Below are 15,439 nucleotides of genomic sequence, written 5' to 3' on the forward strand. Positions count from 1 at the left end.
TCTTTAAGCCGTACTGTTGATCATCTTTCTGAATGTCATAGTTGACACTGCTTCTGTGAGTCAGTCTTATAATATTGTTGGATGCTCCCCCTGAAGAGTATCTCCCCCTGATATCTTCATTACTATCTTTCTAGAGAAAAGATCTTTCGAATTGAGTGAATGATGTAGCCACCAACAATTCATGTAGTTGAGTAAGTAAATATATTTCCAGTGAGCTATCTCTATGTAAATCATAGAAATTTTCAAAGTCCGCGTATCTAACAAAACCTGGAAAATACAATGTCCAGTCCAGTATATTTCCGGAAAATCATTTAAGTGCTCAACGGATAATCCACATAAAATGCTTCAATACTTTCTTAGTATAAGCAAGAATCTCGTTGGCATAATGCTCGATCTTCAAGCCGAGACAAATGTTACTTGAACTTTTCAGGAGTTTTAACCAAGTATTAACTCTTCATGAGTTTTGATCAATTATCAACTCTTTAAGAGCTGTAATGGGTTGCAACCATATCGTAATTAGTGTACTCACTGAGGCAATTTATACATATTAGTATTGAGTACAAAATTTGTGCTTCATGCATACGTCCTTCAAGGACTTGCTTCATGCAATTTCAATCCTTCATGGATTTAAGAGATTATACTTCATGACACATTATATAGCTTTATATCCAGCTATTTGTTTTGCTGATACATCTTTAGGGAATCGCGTCTGGCGATATGCTACGTGCATTTAATAACCCTTAAAGATAATATGTTGGTCTCAGTAGATGTGCAATAGGAAAGCACAATTGCATCTGTAAATATGGAGAAACCCAACATTCCTTGTTTCTGCCAGAAACATTGTGTCATACAAAATGGGTATATTCCCATTTATTCTGAACACCCAAGTATATCTTTCAGTATAACATCTTTTGGGGTTCGTACTATGGGTTTGTTCTTTCACGTTCATTCTCATCTGTAATGGAATTGCCTCTTTCCATTTTGGCCAATGATATTGTCGACATTTAATAATAGAACGTGGTTCCAATCAACACAGCCCATTGATGATTTGAGTAGCTACTCCAAAATCAAAATTTTCATTCATCAATTCATGATCCCACCATTCTCATGTGCATGCGCATGCATCAATTATAAGCGTTTCTTTGCTTTTGGGTACCCGAGCCACTTCAAGGGGCTTTTACTGTCTCTTTCCAGACAGACATATCTTATAGAATGAATTATGTGAGAATGTGGATCATAACCTCCAGTAGAGCGTTATTTTACAGTAGGGCGTGGATAATCTCCATTTAAGGAGTTGGAACATTTAGAACCCATATATCTGTCATGCTACAGGCATGCCACAGATTAATACATACATGTCAATTAATTGTCCTTATGGTACTTGAAACCATATAATTTGCTACGCATCAAGCGTGCACTGTATTACCATTGACATGTTAAAGGATTGTCCTTTAGGGACTTCAATCCATATCATTTGCTACGTGTTGCGTAGATACAGCTGCACCAAAATGGATTCAGTTGCATCCTCAACTTGTGATACTCGCAAGTGCACGAGCCGTTCGGTAGTATAGCATATGTAAGTGCGAGGTCGATCCCACGAGGATTGGTGATTGAATGATCCAATTTAGTTTCCCTACACAAAATAGAAACAAAAACAAATAACATAAAACAAGGAAGAAAGAAATAAGTAACTCAAGCAAATAAGTTCCCAAGTTCAATTTAGATTAATGGATTGATTCTAGCTAAAGTATGATTAAGCCATGGTGTGTGGTCATAACCTTGTGTTCCTAATTCCCTAATTTGATCATTTGTTGTCTAACCTAAAATTAAGCATTAGGAACCCATTAAGCATAGAAGAACAATTTAAACAACCAAGCATGTATCTAATCCCTGTTGTCGAATGTCCATACATACTCTTCCTATTCATAGTTCAATTCGAATTAAAGCATGGTGTATACTCTTAATTCAAACCAAGATAGCTAACATGCAAGCCTAAATGGTGATCAATCATTCAAACTAGCATATTAACTTATAAGCATAATGAATAAGAACAAAAACCATAATTGAAACTTGGAAACTAATTAAACTTGAATACTTAAGAAAGAATGTACATTACAAGAAAAATAAATTACAACTAAGAAAACATTAAAGAAAGCTAGAATTGAGAACTAGAAAGGAAAACTAAGAGAATTTGAGGGAGAGAAGGGAAGGGAGCTCTAGAGAAGTGTTTGAGAGCTCCCCCCCTTGGGGTGTGTTTACAAACTTGGGAAACCTCACTATATATAGGCCTAAGGAAGCTGAAAATCTGAATTAAGTATGGCTAATGCATACAACACTTGTTTTATAAAATCTGAAATGGTTGATGCACTTCACTAATAAATCCCACCAGCAGCCCTAGCTCATCTTCATGTCACCATGACCAAGCTTCCAACCAGAAATAATAGCTCATCCTGAGGTCAGCATGACCAGCAACTTCAAGGGCTTACGAATTGGGCTTCCCTTAAGCAAATTAAGACTTTAAGCACTCAAACTTGAAGTTCAGAATGTCTTCTTTCCAGCCATATATCATTTGGGCCAATCCAAGGTCGGAGGAGGAAGTTAAGGCCAAAACAAATTGCTAACTCATTTTGCGCGCTGATAAAATCCATCCTGAGCATGGCTCTGTGTTTGCTAGGTAACAGACTCCATATTTATCCAATGGGGCTGAATGTTGGATATGTTATATTACACACCCATTGGAACAACTTTCATGAAGAATGTGGCCTCATCCGAGCTATGTAGGTTGCTGAAACAAAGCTTGCAATATGACCTACGAAACTGAGCTGGCAGGGGACTGTAGCCAAAATTGAGTTTGTCTTTAAGCTCTTCATCCATTCATCCAAATTAGGCCCTAACATGCATGGATTGCATCATTTACTATCCAAAGCCCTCATTATTACCTAAAGCTCAATGAACTGAAAGATAAACACAAAAAGGATTAAAAGCACAAGTTTAACTCAAAAACATAACCAAATCATAAGCTAGAAGGGTACAAAATGATATGTAAATATGCACCGATCAAATACCCCCAAACCTAGATTTTGCTAGTCCTCGAGCAAAACAAAAGGAAAACAAAGATAAAAACAAACAAGAAGTTAACTAGACCACTTTCGTAGGTAACTCGATTGCATTGAGCATATGCAACAAGCCTTTAAACCTCTAGGCATCCCTAGTAGGAGGAGTTGTGTCTCCTGAGGGTTTAACAGTTACGATACCCACAAACGTTTTTCTAACTCTACAAAACAAAATGGTTAGAAAACTTATTAGATTTGTTAGTTCTTAAGCAAAACCAAAACCAAAAACAAACATAAAAATAAAAACAAAACACAAAACACAAAAAAAACAAAATCAAAATAAAAACTCAAAACAATCTTTCCGAACATTTTGTGAAGAGAAATGACTCATGCACATGACTTAAACGTTTTGACAATAAAAGCTCAATTTTAGACATTATTCACAAAGCGGCAAAGTTCAAAACATAATATGCTCAAAGTGTAGTAGTGTGATAGCCAAATGCAACAAATTCCCCAATCTTAGTTTCCACACAATTTCAAAAATCATACCAAGCACAAATGCAACTTCAAATCTCACCAAAGTTGTCCTCTCACAAATGAATCACTCAGAAGAGGGCTACAATGCAACACTCAGTTATAGACATGGGATTAGAGTTAAATCATAAGGTACTTAACTCAAAAATAGGAAGATGAAGAACTTGCATTAATATGATCTCAAGAAGGAGGACAAACACTTAAAAGTAGAAAAATGAATGCAATTCAACCACATGACATTTAAGATCAATTTAGGTCTTTAGCATAGGTTGTAATGGGGCCAAGGGTGTAAGGTGAGTAAGAAATGAAGGGTATGGATAATACAAAGTCCAAGGAACTCAAAATGTAAGAACATAAAATAATTGTTTACAAGACTTCGAATCATCACGATTAGATTTTTTTTTCTTTTACATGATCAAAACTCCTTATACCTTCATTTACATTGATTCAAACTCCTTTCCAAACACCAAATTATTTTGAAGGCCCAAAAATGAAACCCAAAAATGAAATTTCATTCAACCACCACTTAATTACAACTTTTCTCTTTTCTTTCACCAATTGTGTGAATTTTTTTTTTCTTTTTCGAAATGTAACACCCATTCCCAAACTTAGTATGAAAAACATATCCGAATTAGAGCTCATGAATTCCTTAGAAAGGTAAATATTTGTTTTTCAGGCTAAGGCGAGGAAATATAATTGGTTAAATGAAAGAAAAGGTTTACATGTAGGCTCAAAATGGTAAACAATGGAAAATCATGCTTAAGCATGCATAAGGTTAGCTTGAAAGGCACAAACGATCCAAAGAGGGCCTTAATATCACTTCTTAAATGTTATGAAATCAAATTGCATAAGAATGAATGACTTTTAAGTGTTCAACCAAATCAATGAATAATGAGATCAAACAACAACTTTGATGACAAGAAAATAAAAGTATGTAAATAACACTCATGAATTGAAGTACAAGGCTCAAAAGCTCACTTTATATAGTTGGTTAAATAAGTCTAATTTGTGATTCATACAATTCTTTAGATCATGCAAATCCTTTAATTGGAAAATTATGAAACAAATGGCAAGTGCAAAGAAGGTTTCGAACATGTCATGCTAGAACGATGCCAAATTAATTAATTAATTAACTATTATTTTTTTACAATAAAAATTTACAAGGAAAAAAATAAATAATAAATAAAATTCAATTTTTTATTTAAGTCATGCAACATTTATCACAATCTCATCAAATGTGTTCGGAAAGTGACTAAACAAGATTCAAAACAAGAAAGAAATTTAAATTTTTTTTAAATTTTTTTTTTTTAAGAAAAACCAAGTTTACTTGCTAAACTCCAATACCCCCAAACCTAGAAATGAGCATTGTCCTCAATGTTTAAAAATTAGCCACAAACAATGTCATAACAACAAATGAAAGGTATTAAAGCAAATAAATAAAAAAATCACAAAATCACAAAAGAAAACAAAAACAAAATAATTATAAAATAAAAATTACAACACAAACAAACAAACAAACAAAAAAGAAACAGTAAACCCTAATCAATTCTGAAACCCAAAAAAAAAAAAAAATATTTTGAAGCCCAAAGCCCACAAGAAAGTTAACCCACCTTGAAACCTAACAACGGTGAAAACCTAACCCACAATGAAATCTGAAGCCCACACGTTTGTTATTATTTTTATTTTTATTTTTTTTTATAAATAAAATGAAACTTGAATTGGGAGCGCGAAGGCGGGATTTCTGAAAAGAAAATGTGTGGTCCCTGATGCCTTGGTTCCTGGGAAGTCACGGGTGAAAGGGGCGAGGGACGTGTCGCCGCGCAGAAGCAGCTGTCACATCCCCCAAGCCAGAATTATTGGCTTCTTGGGTGAAGCGGGACGACTTTTTCACTAGAAGGTGGTGAAAGGTGAAAATGCAATTAAGGGGGGTTGGGAAACGGGTGCGGCGACATATAGAGATAAGCCGTAAGGGCCGCACAGAACTCAGAACCACAGCGGCTAGGGTTTAGCAGACTAAGTCTATAAAAGGTAAAAAGAAAGGGTAAAAAAAAACACAAACTCAGAAACACACAAAAGAGAAAAGAAAGAAAGAAGAAAAGAGAGTGAGAAATCAAATGGCCTCTAACTACCCATTTTCGTTGGATCTCAACCTAGCTCCACCGACTCAGACACGAGGCCAAGCAGCGGCACCAGTATGGATGCCCTACTTTGCTTCCGCACGGGGGCCTGTGACAGTAACTGACTCAATACTCCTGGACAACGATGTTGCCATTGGAGTGGCTAGAAATTTAGTGACTCCTAAAGATATACGTGTTCTGGGGACAAGGGATGACAACCGGGTCGTGAGCGATGCCCTGGCACTGAGCGTGCAGAGTACAGCAACAGTCGCAAGTTTGGGTCATCGCCTACTTGCGAAGTCCCATGAGGTAGAGGTGCTTAAAGCTCAGTTGGCGGCGGAGCGAAGTATGGTTGAAGAGTGTCAGACTGCTATAAAAAGCTTGAAAAGGGAGAGGTCAAGGATAGTGGAGGTGAATCGACACCAGCTAGAAGTATTGCGGGACGAGAATAGAAACCTATCAAAGATGGTAGAGTTGTACTCTCGCGACATGCGAAAACAGCTGGAAGACCTAGACCGACCGGGTAAACGCAAGCAAGCAGATCGTGAGAGTAGTTACGCTCAAGCTAAGATTGCGATCTTTGGGAGCTCAAGTGGTGAGCCCCAAGAGGCTGTGCATGAAGCCCAGGAAGAGGACAGCCAGAGGGCCAAACTCAAAGCTCCAATGGTCGAGACACTGAGCACTGTGAAGAAATGACTTCTACTGCATTATTGATGTTTTTATTTTAATTTATTTTATTTTTTTGGTTGTTTTTGTCTTTATTTTGTTTTGGAAATAAAAGAGTAAATTTGCAGAAGGAAAAAGAAAACGGAAAAGAAAGCACACTTTCCAAACTTAAATCAAACGAAGACGACAAACGGAAATGGAAGCACAGTTCCCTAACTAAAATAAAATAAAGATAATAGCCGAAAGGGAAAGGCAAAAACACAAAGCTCTAGAAAATGAAAGTAACGGGCAAAACAATAAAACACCAGAAAACACGGAAAAAAAAAAGTAAAGTGAAAGTAAAGGTGCTCCCCCTTGAAGCGATTAGGTCGAGCATGCCCGGGAAATCCGAAATGGTGTTGGCACCTTCATTAGCATATGTCTATTTAAAGCACGCCTCTACAAGCGGATGATACCCAGCATTTCTTCCTGCAAACTCAAGGAAAAACATCAAAAAATCCAGAAACAAAAAAATGGCATCCTCATGCATTCACCTTGATGATCTCGACCTTGAGCTGTCCCTTGCACCACCGAATACCCAGACAAGGGCTCCTCCAACTCCTGTCTTCCCAAACTCCACATATCATCACGGCACGGCCTCAAACTTTGCTGAGGCAATACCGAACTTTTCTGAGGCACTGTCGAACAGAGCAGTGCTGCTAGGAGGCATGATTAGCAGCAAGCTCACTCCGACAGATCATCTGCATGTGGCACAGAGGTCTGATAAGGCAGCGGTAGAGGAGTCCCACAATTTAACTGTGCTCCACGCGGTCTCCGCTACCAATTTGGGCATGCGATTACTGGCGAGGACAAGGGAGTGTGCCGCGATGAGCGAGGAAATAGCTTCCTTGAAGGCTATGGTGGCGGACTTGCAGAAGCGGCTCTACTGTGCCAATCAGCACGTGGAAGCACTGCAGAGAAAAAATGAGGACCATGTGGAGCTGCTGCAGATTCTACAAGTGCGAGAAAATAGAGGCAAGCCATGATGATGATGGAGATGAAGAAGATGAAGAAGATGATGATGATGAAGATGATGATGATGATGTTTTTTTTTTTTTTTGTTTTTTTTTTTTTATAAATTTTTTTTTTTTTTTTTTTTTTTTTTAATGCAATGTTTGAAATAAAAATGTGTTTTAACACTCAGAAATAAACTAACTAACCATACCACGTAAATAAATAAATAAACTAACATAACAACACAAAAACAGAAACAAAATAAAAACAAAGACTCAACAGAAAAGAAAACAAAGAAAATAAAAAAAACTTAATTTAAAAAACACAATATACAAGCAACTCACGGATGACCAGTTAAGGGCCTCAGAAAACACAGCCAGGGGATCCGGGAAGGTTGGAGGGGTCACAATGGTCCCGCTTAAAACCCAAACTTCTTAGACACCGAAGGTGTCGCCTATAGAACTCCTAGACACTGTATTGACGGAAGTGCTCACTGGAGTTACCATAAGTCAGCTCATATGAAAAATCTTTTTAAAATTTTTAAGATAAGAAACAAAAACAAATTAAGATAAAATGGAACAACAAACCATAAACGAAAATGAACTAAGTACTCTAAACAAATTCAAACAAACAACATAAATTGTTGTACTAAAAGAAACAAACCAAGAAACCAAAGAAAGAAAAACAAAAAACAAAAAAAACAAACAGCACTTTCTATCACCCGTTTATCACCATTTGGACAGATTCGTTTTTATGTTTTTCAGCTTCGACCTCTGTTCAGTTTTTAGGCTATAACTTTCCAACCGTAAGTCCAAATTTTAGGTTCTTTATATGGTTGGATTCAGTACAGAAAAACAAAGAACTCTTCGCGGACCAAAAGGTAAAAACAATGACGGAAATAAACATAATTCAAAGAAGAGAAAGGATTGAAATGCTCCCCCTTGAAGCGATTAGGTCGAGCATGGATGCACTTGGAGGTCGCGACTTCTCCCATTGCTCCACACTTCCCATTCTTATGATTGAGGTTGCCATCTCTCTCCATTTTTATTAAGCTATCATAAATTACTAAAACAAACACACAAACTTGAAATGGAATTAAAAGGATTAGGAAATAAAAACTAAAATGAAAAGGAAAATCAACACACATCCAATTCCATGCTTCAAAGCAACAAGCACCAATGGGTTGTGTAAGCTGGGACTTAAACCCAGTTCTCTTGCTTGTTGGGCAATTGTCCTTTTCTGTTGGACTACAAACACAACTTGTCCATTAACGTCATTAACTTTAAAACTTGAAATTGTCTAGAAAAACATGAAAATGAAAAATAAAAATAAAACAAGTAGGGAAAAGAAATAGAACCAAACTATGTTGCCAATCCCCGGCAACGGCGCCAAAAACTTGTTGCGTAGATTTAGCTCCACCAAAATGGATTAAGCTGCATCCTCAACTTGTGATACTCGCAAGTGCACGAACCGTTGGTAGTATAGCATATGTAAGTGCGAGGTCGATTCCACAGGGATTGGTGATTGAATGATCCAATTTAGTTTCCCTAAAACTTGTTGCGTAGATACAGCTGCACCAAAATGGATTAAGCTGCATCCTCAACTTGTGATACTCGCAAGTGCACGAACCGTTGGTAGTATAGCATATGTAAGTGCGAGGTCGATTCCACAGGGATTGGTGATTGAATGATCCAATTTAGTTTCCCTACACAAAATAGAAACAAAAACAAAGAACATAAAACAAGGAAGAAAGAAATAAGTAACTCAAGCAAATAAGTTCCCAAGTTCAATTTAGATTAATGGATTGATTCTAGCTAAAGTATGATTAAGCCATGGTGTGTGGTCATAACCTTGTGTTCCTAATTCCCTAATTTGATCATTTGTTGTCTAACCTAAAATTAAGCATTAGGAACCCATTAAGCATAGAAGAACAATTTAAACAACCAAGCATGTATCTAATCCCTGTTGTCGAATGTCCATACATACTCTTCCTATTCATAGTTCAATTCGAATTAAAGCATGGTGTATACTCTTAATTCAAACCAAGATAGCTAACATGCAAGCCTAAATGGTGATCAATCATTCAAACTAGCATATTAACTTATAAGCATAATGAATAAGAACAAAAACCATAATTGAAACTTGGAAACTAATTAAACTTGAATACTTAAGAAAGAATGTACATTACAAGAAAAATAAATTACAACTAAGAAAACATTAAAGAAAGCTAGAATTGAGAACTAGAAAGGAAAACTAAGAGAATTTGAGGGAGAGAAGGGAAGGGAGCTCTAGAGAAGTGTTTGAGAGCTCCCCCCCTTGGGGTGTGTTTACAAACTTGGGAAACCTCACTATATATAGGCCTAAGGAAGCTGAAAATCTGAATTAAGTATGGCTAATGCATACAACACTTGTTTTATAAAATCTGAAATGGTTGATGCACTTCACTAATAAATCCCACCAGCAGCCCTAGCTCATCTTCATGTCACCATGACCAAGCTTCCAACCAGAAATAATAGCTCATCCTGAGGTCAGCATGACCAGCAACTTCAAGGGCTTACGAATTGGGCTTCCCTTAAGCAAATTAAGACTTTAAGCACTCAAACTTGAAGTTCAGAATGTCTTCTTTCCAGCCATATATCATTTGGGCCAATCCAAGGTCGGAGGAGGAAGTTAAGGCCAAAACAAATTGCTAACTCATTTTGCGCGCTGATAAAATCCATCCTGAGCATGGCTCTGTGTTTGCTAGGTAACAGACTCCATATTTATCCAATGGGGCTGAATGTTGGATATGTTATATTACACACCCATTGGAACAACTTTCATGAAGAATGTGGCCTCATCCGAGCTATGTAGGTTGCTGAAACAAAGCTTGCAATATGACCTACGAAACTGAGCTGGCAGGGGACTGTAGCCAAAATTGAGTTTGTCTTTAAGCTCTTCATCCATTCATCCAAATTAGGCCCTAACATGCATGGATTGCATCATTTACTATCCAAAGCCCTCATTATTACCTAAAGCTCAATGAACTGAAAGATAAACACAAAAAGGATTAAAAGCACAAGTTTAACTCAAAAACATAACCAAATCATAAGCTAGAAGGGTACAAAATGATATGTAAATATGCACCGATCACTACGCAACAGGCGTGCATCATATTGATCACTGCTATACCCATATTCTATTCTTATGGGACTTTAATCTGTGCAGTGTATTGTCAATGTATCCAACTTGCAATCTGTGAAATTTGCATTAATAATTCATGGATACATATTAGAACGATACAAGCCACTTTTCTGGAATAGCCATTTGCACGGCGTTCTCCCGGAACGGCCTTATCTCCTCATTTGGTTACCTTTAAGGATGTAGTACAAAATATCAAAATAATAGTACAAGCATGAAATAACACAAGTATTTCTTACATCATTAGGTGGGAGAAACTTTTCTCAAGTATCATTCAAGCTCGTATCGGTTCTGCAAATATAATGTGATGCTTGATGATCTAGTTATATCCTGCAAGAGCAAAAATCACAATCCTTCTGTTTCTGTCAAAAATATAACCCTCAGTGTTAGGATCACTACATGGATTTGTTCTTCTGATGGTGGATCTGAAGAAACAAAATCCCTTATGAACAGAGAGTTATAAAAAAGAAAGAAAAAATACAAAAAATTGTGATATTGATTGCAAGGTAAGGTAAGCAATCAAGGAAGGAAGCTGGTGGGAGCAAACTACAAACTCTCATCTCTCCTAGTCAAGGAGAACTTCAGGAGATCAGAGCATGTGTTCATTCTAGCAGTTCCCTGATGTAGCGGAAACGTGATCAGGGATAATCTCGCTTCCAGAATGGATGATCAGAGATAGTCTCGCTTCTAAAGCACATCGAGGGCTCACTAATATGAAAAACAAGTAGATATTGCATCATTGGATATGAAGAAAATTGGAGGAAACTGAGTGTGTTCTGCAAAGAAAATTTCGTTAGTAACATATTTATACACAAATAAGGGGAATAAGTAAATTCGGTGAATTTCAAATTAACCGTAGAGATTTGCGAGATTCTCGGGGAGCTTTTGAAAAAGGAACTCCGTGAAATCCGCAAAGCAGGATCAGCTTTGATGAAAATAATCCTGGAAACGCCGAAAGTGCCGACAGACATTACTGGAGACCACGTGAAGTTTTGGAACCTGGGAAAAGAAGAAGAATATGGGGATCCGGGGAAATATTGGGATCCTGGATACGGTGCCACATTTCCACCTATAGATATTGCATCTGTAACATCTGATTGGAGTAACTGCGTTTCAACTCAATTCCTTTTCATTCTCTGAAAGTCCAGTTTTTCTAAAACTTTCCTCAAAAACCTTCTAAAAATGGCTTCCTCTTCTTCCCCCCCAAATCATCTTGATTTAAATGTTGACCCCAAAACAGCTCGTGACATCAAAATATGGCAGCCATCCTTTGCATCCCAAAATCGTCATCTCACAGTTGATGATTCTGTGATGATGAATGATGCTACTGCTGTCACAGTAGCTAGGAATTTCCTTATTCCTATGGATGACATGTTGTTAACCTGGAGGTCTGAAGAAGAGGCCATTGATGACTCATTGGCTTTTAGCATTCAGAGTGCTGCTTCTGTTTCTAACATGGCTAATCGTTTGCGTGCTAGAGCAAATGAGATTCAGGAGTTGAACACTGAAAATTCTTCTCTTCAGAGAAAGCTTCAGGAGTCTCAACAGGAGGTTGAGAAACTTAAAGAGGAGAATAATGCCTTGTTGAAACTAGTGAGTTCATACTCCACTGATACGCAGACAAGGCTTAACATGCTGCAGATTTCCAATGAAAAGATTCTGGAAGAACACGAGTGGCTCATGGCTAAGCTTAAGAGGCGTCGTCCTCTTCCTGCAGAGGCTTCCAGAACATAATGGAATTTTATAGATTTTAACAGAGCCTGCTCCTTTCTTGCAGGTGAAGAAAATCTATCTGTTGTATGCTCCTTTTCTGTTATCCTTTGAGGTTTATCCTGATATTATCCATTTCACGGTGTATTCTTAACAACCGGAATTCACAAAATATATTTCTTTCTTGAGGTGTCGATTGTAACATAATCGAACTTTATCAAATTCATCATTTTCTTATGTCCAAAGAAATATGTGGTGTTCCACAATTCGCAATAATACCTCAAGGGTTGTCCATTTAATTGTTGGAACTTCAGGTTCTCAATATTGCCAGATTTGAACTTCAGGCCAAAATCACATATTCTCATGGTATGGACATTTTTATAAATTCCTGTACATATTTCAGGACTTTAGTCTTTTACATAATTGTCCATGAGGATCTCCTGGCATCTCATTTAATTACTCATCCATGAGTTTAAGGAATTGCAGGTTCCCTTTTGTATATAGTGACGGTTTACCCCAAATGGTTAATATTTATGCATACGTCACTATTCATGTATATGGTACTATTCATCAGGTCATGAATACGTATCTATTCATGCGTACAGTACATTTGCCAGTACAATTACTATTCATGTGTACGGCACTATTAACCAATACGGTACTGTTACATTATCAAGGAACTCCAAGTCCATATTTACATGTCAAGGATCAAGGATCTTCAGATCCGATCTCTTATTTACAAATACAGTACCGGAGAGACTGCCAGCTCTCATATCATTATCATCATCAAGGATCTTTCAAGTCCTGATGTAGTTGGATGATGAGGATCAAGGAACTTCTGGTCCTGATCTCTGTATTCTGTAAAAACTCATCATATCACACAATTAATTCATAAAATAAATAGCTTGTAAATAAATTACTGGTAAATAAATTGCTGATATGGACGATAAACCCGCACCATACTTTAAATAAATGTAAATGTGCGGTAAAGTAAATTCATAAATTAAATTGCTTGCTGTATGGACGTTAATTCCGCACCATACTTTAAATAATAAAGTAAATGTGCGATAAAGTAAACGTGCTTGTATGGGCACTAATTCTACTCCATACTTTTAAATAAAAGTAAAGGCAGTTGTGTGGACGATAAACCCGCGCCACACTTTTAAATAAATACTGTTGTATGGGCAATAAACCTACACCATACAGTAAATATATTGTATGGGTAATGAACCTACACCATACAGTAAATAAAGTAAATGCGGGATTAAAAACCACCACTTAAAAATATAGGAAGTGAAACTGTCCATACTATATATATGGATAAAGTAACGGCAATTATTTGTGGATTCTTGTCAACACCACAATTAAATAATATATATGTTGTCAACTTGAATTGCCTCCCCCTTTTTTTCTTTCGGTGGAATTCCTCTTAAAGCTAGAGGAAATAGGAAAAGATATAATATTATTATATTAATATATGTAACTAGATAAGTAGAGACCAACCATAGTGTTAGTCTGCCTTCACGTTTGTCTGCCTTCACGTTTGTCTGCTTCCTTGAGTGATAATTTCATAAATAAAGTAGATGAACATGAACCTGCACAAGCTTCTCCTGCACACCTTTACTTACTTTATAATCAATATGATTATAGGATAATAATAAAATAATAGAGAATATAAGGGGCAGAGAGCTTATTGATTATTCTTTCGGTGGGTTTGCTGTTCTCCTTGGAAGGTTTGAAGATTTGCTGCTTCTTCTTCCTCTACTTTCTTTCTTGTTCATGAAGTCCCTGGCAAACCTTTGCTACTTTGGTGATCCTTTGAGCAAGCACAATTAGAGCAGCAGAACGGTGGCCACTCAGTGGCTGATACTGAAAGCAAGGCAGGGTTTGGTGGAGGTGTTGAGGAAGTGTACGGTGAGGATTGTGCCACGGAGGATCAGGTCCTCACACCATGGACTGCCTCTGTTTCAAGGTGACACAGACAGCTCTTTGTGAAGCTATGAAGAGTGACACACAGAGGGAGAGATAGAGAGTAAAAGGGCTGAGACAGTGAGAACAAAGCTTCACAGAAGCTGTATTGATATACACAGAAAGAGCATGAGCAACTCAATCAAACCCAAGAAAGAAAAACAATGAAGCAGAGTGTTTTGGTCGAATATCCCAGCTGGTATCTTAGAGATATTCGTGCTGATAACGTGTTATAAAACTAAAGAGATTGAGGAGAGAATTTAGAGAATTCAAATAGTGATAGAAATATTCTTCTGATATTTTCATTGAGTCTTTCTCTGTATCTCTCACCATACAAACGAGAATGAAGCCATAGTTTTATATGAAAAGCTTTGGCTAACTATTCGGTAAATAGAAGACTCGTGAAGGTCTCTCGGCTCCCCGTGGATGTGCAGTGTATCTTCAGAATTTTCTTCAATCAATTAAGTAGTGGACCCTATCATTTTGGGCTCCACATTCTTGACTTTACAACAAACCTTACTTTTTTCTTTATGCTCCAAATTTCAATGGTAATGCAGCTCTCTTTCATACCATTTGGACCGTTGAAAAGGATTCGGCACAACCCTTAAGTGGATCTAGAATCTGATTTATATGTTCATGCTGAGTCATTCTATAGTGAGGGCCTTATATATGCCATTAGGTGAGGTCCTATCTTTTAATCATAGGATCAAGTTAACCAATTTAATCCAACAATGAAGAGATGTAGTCTCACCTAAAGGCCATATATAAGGCCTCACTATAGAATTCTTGTGTTCATGCTATGCTGCTGAGCAATGTGCCATTAACCACATAAGTGCAACCACCAAGCCAAGTTTTTGAGGTGGTGGGGGTAGTTATGGGATTTAAACTTAAGCTGTAATTTCTTTTGGATTTTGTTTTCTGGGTTTTGGGCCTCATCTCTTGTACAATAGGATTGCAATGACCCATTTAGAGCCACATAAAACTTGGGAAATGTACTCTAATCCATAACCCCAACGCTTTCACCGTATTTGGCTTTGTTATAAAATTCGTAAAAAGCAAGCAATAGACAACAAGGGGTGGTGGCGCAGTTGGCTAGCGCGTAGGTCTCATAGCTTAAAGTTGAGTTATCCTGAGGTCGAGAGTTCGAGCCTCTCTCACCCCATTTCAGGTTATCTTTTTGTAAAAAAACAAATTGCAACTTCAATAATTAAGTTTCTA

General features: G+C 37.2%; 1 non-coding gene across 1 annotated transcript; it reads left to right on the forward strand.

Annotated features, from left to right (window-relative positions):
- The first annotated feature begins 15,294 nt into the window (after window positions 1-15,294).
- Window positions 15,295-15,383, forward strand: TRNAM-CAU (transfer RNA methionine (anticodon CAU)). The gene is given in 2 exon segments: window positions 15,295-15,332; window positions 15,348-15,383. It is a non-coding gene; the product is annotated as a tRNA-Met (tRNA).
- The last annotated feature ends 56 nt before the right edge of the window (window positions 15,384-15,439 follow it).

This window comes from Prunus avium, chromosome 2 (assembly GCF_965620075.1).
Source record: "Prunus avium chromosome 2, drPruAviu1.hap1.1, whole genome shotgun sequence".
Taxonomy (NCBI): domain Eukaryota; kingdom Viridiplantae; phylum Streptophyta; class Magnoliopsida; order Rosales; family Rosaceae; genus Prunus; species Prunus avium.